This window comes from Nanorana parkeri, unplaced genomic scaffold (assembly GCF_000935625.1).
Source record: "Nanorana parkeri isolate BGI_ZX_2015 unplaced genomic scaffold, ASM93562v1 scaffold50, whole genome shotgun sequence".
NCBI classification, from domain to species: Eukaryota; Metazoa; Chordata; class Amphibia; order Anura; family Dicroglossidae; genus Nanorana; species Nanorana parkeri.
In genome coordinates, this window is record NW_017306318.1 from 109,120 (window position 1) to 116,791 (window position 7,672).

Below are 7,672 nucleotides of genomic sequence, written 5' to 3' on the forward strand. Positions count from 1 at the left end.
GAAACTAACCTTAAAAAAAATAAAATTACATTTTATTCTCACTGCCTCAGACTCTCACTATTCTTCTCTATATGTGTCTCAGCAAAGAGCATTCTGCAAAAAGTAATAATCCATAGAAACCAATCAAAAATCTTCTTTCAATGATCTGACAAATGATGAAATCTAGTTGTTGGCAATGGGTTTATGCATTCTGAAAATCCTTGTTGCCCATTATAGTGCCGTATTAAAAGGGACAGTATACTTAAAATCATATTTCCTGTTTAGGTAGGTTAACAACAGGTTAAATTATGGTTAAATTATTATTTTGTGTATCTCGAGGACACTATGGGATAGATTTATGAATCTGATTTTTCTTTGCCACTGGTGACCATTTTAATAGAGTGTAGTCAAGAACCAGCTGCACTCCTTACCGGAATAGTAGTAAACCTGCCAAGCAGGTGGGTGCTTGTAGTGACCACGGACGGCCCCGTGAACAATGCAGATCTAGAAAGGATTGTCACCAGCACACCAAAAGTTTTGAAGCAAAAAGTCCTTTATTGACAAATCGCCATCCAATACAAGCGCTTTCGGGGTCTCAGCAGTACCCCTTCATCAGGCTCAGAATGACTTCAAAACTTTTGGTGTGCTGGTGACAATCCTTTCTAGATCTGCATTTTGATAGAGTGTCACCCTCATGCTGGATTTTTTACTTCACTTAAGTAAAATAAAAATATGTTTCTTTAGCTAATAAATCTAAGATGATTTCATATCAGCATGCAGAGCTGAATGCCAATATGATTGTTAGTGAAAGGGGGTAAAGGTCCGCTTTAACACTGAACAAATTGAGAAATGTAGAAGAAAGAAGCAAGTAGATGATAGCATTCACTCTGAACTAAAGGACATATCCCTATAAAGAGCTAGGTAGTTAAAAAGCACATATAGGAGCTGTTTAAACCAGCAGAACATCTAGTAAAGTATTACAGAAACGTATGTAATATACCCACTACCACTGTGCTATAGAATACAATAAAGAGGGTGATTGCACCTTTCAAGGCCTGCAACTCTGTATATTTTAGGACAGCACAGTGGCAAATCAAATCCAGGCCAGGACACCATCTGTATGGAGTTTGCATGTTCTCCTTGTGCTTGCGTGGGATTCCTCTACACACCAAAGACATGCTGATCGGTTAATTGGCTCCTGTCTAAATTAGCCCTAGTGTGCGTGTATATATGCCTGTGAGATAGGGACCTAAGATTGCAAGCTCCTTGAGGTCAGGGACTGATGTGGATGTACAGTTTGTAAAGCGCTGCATGAATTGTCAGTGCTATATACATACCTGTAGTAATATTTTGTGTTACTGTCCTCACCACCTGCTCTTCAGGTTGCTAGTGAACTTCCCCACAATGGTGATGCCCATCCTGACTTGAATGTCTCCCATAAACCTTTCTACCTATCCTTCCTTAGATTAGTTCATACAGCAGACACTTCCACTGAATGTGTGGCTTGCAACAGCTGCAAATAAATGGCAGACGTCAGGTAATTACATTGCCTAAATAAAAATCATTTGTCACAATCATGGTGTTTGAAGGAATACAAAGGCAAGCTAAAGAACATATGTATTTACACGATTTGACTGGAATTGCTTCAAGAATGTTTCAGCTGACCTTCACACATTCATCAGCATTTTCTCAGGTCAATCAACATATCAGAAATCCTGTAGATACAGAAAGACTGACTCATGCTCCATTAAGGCCATCAGGGACATTGGAGATGGGCCGCTAAAAGGCAAGCTGATATATTGTAACATCTCAAGCAATGTTACTAGACTCAATTACTCCTGCCCTGCATCAGTTAATGGTAATTAATTCTACTGCAACAACTCGTTGAAAAGGTTCTTCCTTCTACCTACATGAAACCGTTCTCACATCACTCTGCATTCACAGAATTCTCAGAAGGGTATTCAGGATCTATGTTCACACTGCGCACATGTTATAGCTATACTGTCTATAATTAATAGCTATACTGTGTTTTTTAATTAACAAATTGTGAAACTGTAAAGGAAAAGCAGAAGTGTATTGATCATGAACTCCTACAGTCTTTTTGGACTTGATAAAAAGAAAACTTACAGTATGTTATACATTTTTGGGCCTGTAGGAAGAAATTACGTGACCCCCCTAGAACATACTACTCTTGTATGTTCTGGAAAAACAAACTAGACATTATACTTAGGAATGCACCAATACCGGCTTTTCAGTATCAAGTACCGATATTTTTTTTCTGTACTTGTCAATACAGATGCCGGGTCATAAGCCACCGCCTGGCTTACTGAGTGGAAAGGAAGCCAGCTCCATGCTCCCTCGGCACGGCCGGTCAGAGGGAGATCTCCCTGTGACCAGAAGTTCCGGTATTGGAAGTATCGGACTACTATGCGCCAATACTCGATATCGGCACCAAAACCGATACTAGTATCGGTGCATCCCTAATTATGCTATTCAATTCCATCCAGCAAGACAAGCAGATGAAGGCACTCTCAGGGTAGTACTGTGCTACTAAATACCTAGAAGTGTTACGATTACACATTACTTATACAGTATGCATACTATAGATCTGTTGCTAGGTCCACTTTTAGGGCCCAATCAGATTCTGCCGATGAGTTGTGGTGCATTACCACACATGGGCACAGCAATGCAGACTTTACCTTAATCAACCCCACAGTGCACAGATGGTTCACATAGTGTGTTGTGGTGTGCTAAAATGCATATGCATTGTGGTGGGCTGTGTAGCTGCAATGGCATGCCAAGTGTTAATATCCATTGCGTTAACTCATGTTAGAACATGTATTTTACCACACATTACCACAATGCACAAATACATGTTTTTTGTGTTTAGCATTTTTTAAATGTTTTTGTATCTAAACCTTTAACACTGTAGTATTTAGTATGATAAAAGTTTTGTTTACAATAAGCATACTTTCTACTGCCACTGGGAGCAGGAGGGGCATCACTGTAAGCCAGTTCGGCTCTGCTGAAGTGCACAACGCTGTTAACGAACACTGAAAGCTTCCTGAGAGGAGAGAGAAGAGTGAGAATCTTTTAAGTGACTTGTTCTTTCATTGTCCAATCACAGGCTGGGGTGGGTCTTAGACCTGACTGTACTGCACAACTTAGGTGCCATTCACACGTGAGCATGAGTGTGTTTAGGCCATTTTGAAACATTTTTGCATGTGCAAACAGGTTTTTCATGTGTTATCAAGTTTTAGGCATTTTTTTTTAGCCAATACCAAGCTAGTTGCTAGGAGAAGGAGGCGACCGTTAGGCACAAATTCACACAACACCTAACATTATGCACATTTTCAGGCATTCTTCAGGCAATCCCATTGAAGTATATGGGGCCAAAAACATGTGATTCTGACCTCAAAAAAGCTTATGTAGTTCTTTGTGTGACAGATGTGAATAAGCCCAATTGAAAAGAATGAGATTCTTTATATTGGGCGTTATCGCATGTCGGGAAATGCTTGACAAAATGCACAAGTGTGAATCAGGTCTAAAGGTGGCCATACACTGTACAACCATCGCAAGACCTTAGTCTTGCAATGGTTGTAAAGGGATTAAAAAAACGTACGATCTGCCCATCTTGGACGGGCAGATCGCACTCTCGATCATCGCAAGCCACGACCCCTGAGCGGCGGGCTTGCGATGGCTGTAATAAGGGACGGGCTTATGCTGACTGCAAACGGGCAGTGTGCGTGTGCGCACACCGGCCCGTTCGGCAGTTGTCGAACCAGCAGGCCACCAACTCGCCGAGAATCGTACGATTCCCGGCGGGTTTTCAAACATGCTGGTTCGATGGAAGACGTGCGACCGTACAGTAGAAACGGTAGCATGCCTTCCATACACTGCACGATTCTCGTACGAGAATCGTGCAGTGTATGGGCACCTTTAGGAATGACAAGTCATCACCAGGATCCCTGGGAATAATGCAAACATATGTTGGTATATAAGGATAACAGTTATACAACCATCGGTGAAATAAATGGTACAAACAATGCATGGACAGCAGTGAACAGGTTACCATGCATTGCGGTAACATATGGTAACAATTGTTTTACCACAATGCAAGACAAATTTATAAAAACTATTGTGCGGCCTTCTGACCATGTCAAGGGCAGCACTTAAGGCACCCTTATATTGATGTACAACTCTTTAACCAGTTGACATCCGCGGTGTTAAACCCCCTTCCCATCCAGGCCATTTTTCAGTATTCAGCGCTGTGGTACTTTGACATTTATTCCATTATGCAGCGCTGTACTGAAATGAATTTTATACCCTTATTTGGGAACAGATAGAGCTTTCTTTTGGTGGTATTTATTCACCACTGGGGTTTTTATTTTTTACTATATTAAGGAAAAATTACCGAACTTTTTCACACAAAAAAAAAAAAAACAGTTTCCCCTATATTATTGCTCTCACTGCGACGTTCGCGGCGATATGTAACATGTGTAGCGCAATTGTAATTTTTGCGCGCTGGGGCACCGGACGCATATTTACGTTTATAGGTGCTTAAGGGTGGGGGAGTTAAACATTTTGGGGGGGGTTTCACTTTTTTTATATGTGACTTTTATTTTATTTTACTTTTTTATATGTTACTTTTTTTTATATATATTTTTTTTGCACTTATTGTTATTGCTATTATATGGGGGGATAACAATCCCCCTATATAATAGCAAAGGCACACTGACAGATCCTCTTTATGGAGACATTAGGGGTCTCTAGGACCCCTAATGTCACCTGTGGACCCCAAAAGAAGCTGATGAAGCAGAGATCTGCTTCATCAGCTTCTTTTCTCTGGCTATAGCAGCCAGATGACTGACAGGTGAATGCGGAAGTGATGTAATACACATCACTTCTGCATTCACAGCCCGGAGGGAGATCAGTAAGGAGCTGAAAAAACGGGTGTTTGCATTGGTCGGGTCTTTTCTGCCCGTGCGTGCCCGCTAGGGGGCGCGCGCGAGCAGAAAAAAAATGCCGTCTGGAGACGGCAACCCGCCAATGCTGCAGTGCCGTCCGTCCGTTTTTTTACAACGGGTGGATGGCAAGTGGTTAATCTACATGACACCTTGTTCGACCCAAAAAACTGTTCAGTTGCACCAACCTCACAATAAAGTTCTTTGAATGTAAAATATTTAAAGAGTTTTTGATTTAAGTCTAATAATTACAGAAAAACACACAAAAACAGAAAACTGCAATGCAATTGTAACGAGGGTAAGTTAAAACATACTATAAAACCTCCAATCTTGTTGTGTATTTCATGTAGTTATTTTGCTGGGGTTTTAATGAATGTGCCCATCATTGTACCACTTAGTATCACTACTGCATGTGTTCATGTAGAAGCCAGTCAAAATGGAAAATGAATCCTCAAAATGGCAATACATTTGTAGTCCATCGCTGGTAATTTTCACTGCAGTTATTCCAAAGGAAAATTTTGCCTAAGAGCACCTCCTTACCCTCCCTGGCTTGAACACCCAACCTGAGCCCTAAAACAAACCCATAACCAGCCCCAACACTTAGTTCCCAAAGTGAACCTCAACACTTGGACTGATCTAATACTTACCTCCTAAAGTATGCCCTTAACACTTCCCCTTCCCCCAAAACACATGACCACCAAAGCACTTAACCTTTAAGCCCAACACTAACCTAAGTCATAGTGCTAATAAATCTCTATAAAACTCAATACTACATTGTAAGTTCAATTTGCTCCAGAAGTCTCTTCACCAGTACTGTATAGGCCCCGTCATGATAGCATGTAACGCAGAGGACCAGGATCTAGTAAGGAGAACAATTCACTTACTCCCATTCACCTCCAAACTCATAGAACGCCTTATCTACAGCCGCCTGAGCCGCCACCTCGGTGATAACAACCTTCTCGATCCCTTACAGTCCGGCTTTTGCCCCCTACGCTCCACTGAAACTGCCCTCCTAAAACTCACTAATGACTTAATAACAGCTAAACACAATGGCCACTATTCCTTACTCTTGCTATTAGACCTTTCCGCTGCTTTTGACACTGTCTCACTTGGCCTACAAGACTCTGCTCTCTCATGGTTCTCCTCTTACCTGTCTAAGCGCTCCTTTAGTGTCGCCTACAAATCTAACTCCTCCCCTCCTTTTCCTCTTTCTGTAGGGGTCCCCCAAGGCTCTGTCCTTGGACCCCTTGTCTTCTCTATCTACACCTCCTCTCTTCCAACACCATCTCTATGCCGATGACACTCAAATCTATCTCTCTACTCCGCAACTCACCCCCTCAGTGTCCTTGCGTGTCACTAATCTACTAACTGACATATCAGTCTGGAGGTCGCAACACTTCTTAAAACTCAACCTTTCAAAAACTGAGCTCATGATATTTCCTCCCACCTGTGCACCTTCCCCCAACTTTTCCCTTGAGATTGTTAACACAACTATCCAGCCCTCCCCCCATGCCAAGGTCCTAGGTGTCATCCTTGACTTGGACCTCACCTTTCTTCCCCACATCCAATCACTATCCAAATCCTGCCGCCTTCACCTTCGTAACATCTCCAAAATACGCCCCTTCCTCACCAAGGAAACCGCAAAATGACTCATCCACTCCCTTGTTATCTCTCGTCTGGACTATTGCAACTCCCTCCTCATTGGCCTTCCACTACACAGGATATCCCCCCCTTCAGTCCATCATAAACACAGCTGCTAGACTCATTCACCTAACCAACCGCTCAGTGTCTGCAACCCCCCTCTGTCAATCCCTGCACTGGCTTCCTATAGCCAAAAGGATAAAGTTCAAAATATTAACAACCGCGTACAAAGCCATCCACAACTCTGCCCCCGGCTATATCTCCAACCTGGTCTCAAAGTATCGCCCTAACCGTCCCCTATGCTCTTCACAAGATCTCCTGCTTTCCAGCTCACTCATCAACTCCTCCCATGCTCGCCTCCAGGACTTCACTAGAGTCCCTCCCATCCTATGGAACTCTCTACCCCAACCTGTCCGTCTATCTCCCACACTGACTGGCTTTAGGCGATCCCTTAAGATTCATCTCTTCAGGGAAGCCTATCACACCTCAACCTAACCACTGAACAATCACTTTCTCAATCATCCCCGCGCAGCTACCTCCTCATGTATCACTTGTCTCTCACTTTTAGATTGTAAGCCCTCACGGGCAGGGCCCTCCTTACCATCTTGTCTTGAATTGTATTGTGACTGTAATGTCTTCCTTATATTGTAAAGCGCTGTGCAAACTATTGGCGCTATATAAATCCTGTATAATAATAATAATAATAATAATCTAGGATACACCAATTCGTTGAAGTATTTGTAGGCAGCATCTCCCAAGTAGATATGATTTCATTTTATTAATCCAAGTAGATTTGTTGTGCACTAAGACACCCCACTGCTTAAAACTGCCCTAAAGCCAATAGCTTGCATTCAGTACACAATAGTTCCTGAGTAAGCCAAGTATATATTTTGAATTCCATTTATTGAGTACTCGTTGCTGTCTCTCAGCAAAAGTAGAAGTTATGTGCTGGGCTAAAGGCAGAGAGAGCTATTACTGTGTTATGGCCAGGCCTGGCACATTTGCAGATTTCAAGGGTAACTAAAAAAGAGAAACACTGTACTGGCCTGGATACGCAGAGCAGCCTAACCTTCTTTGTCCACATCTCA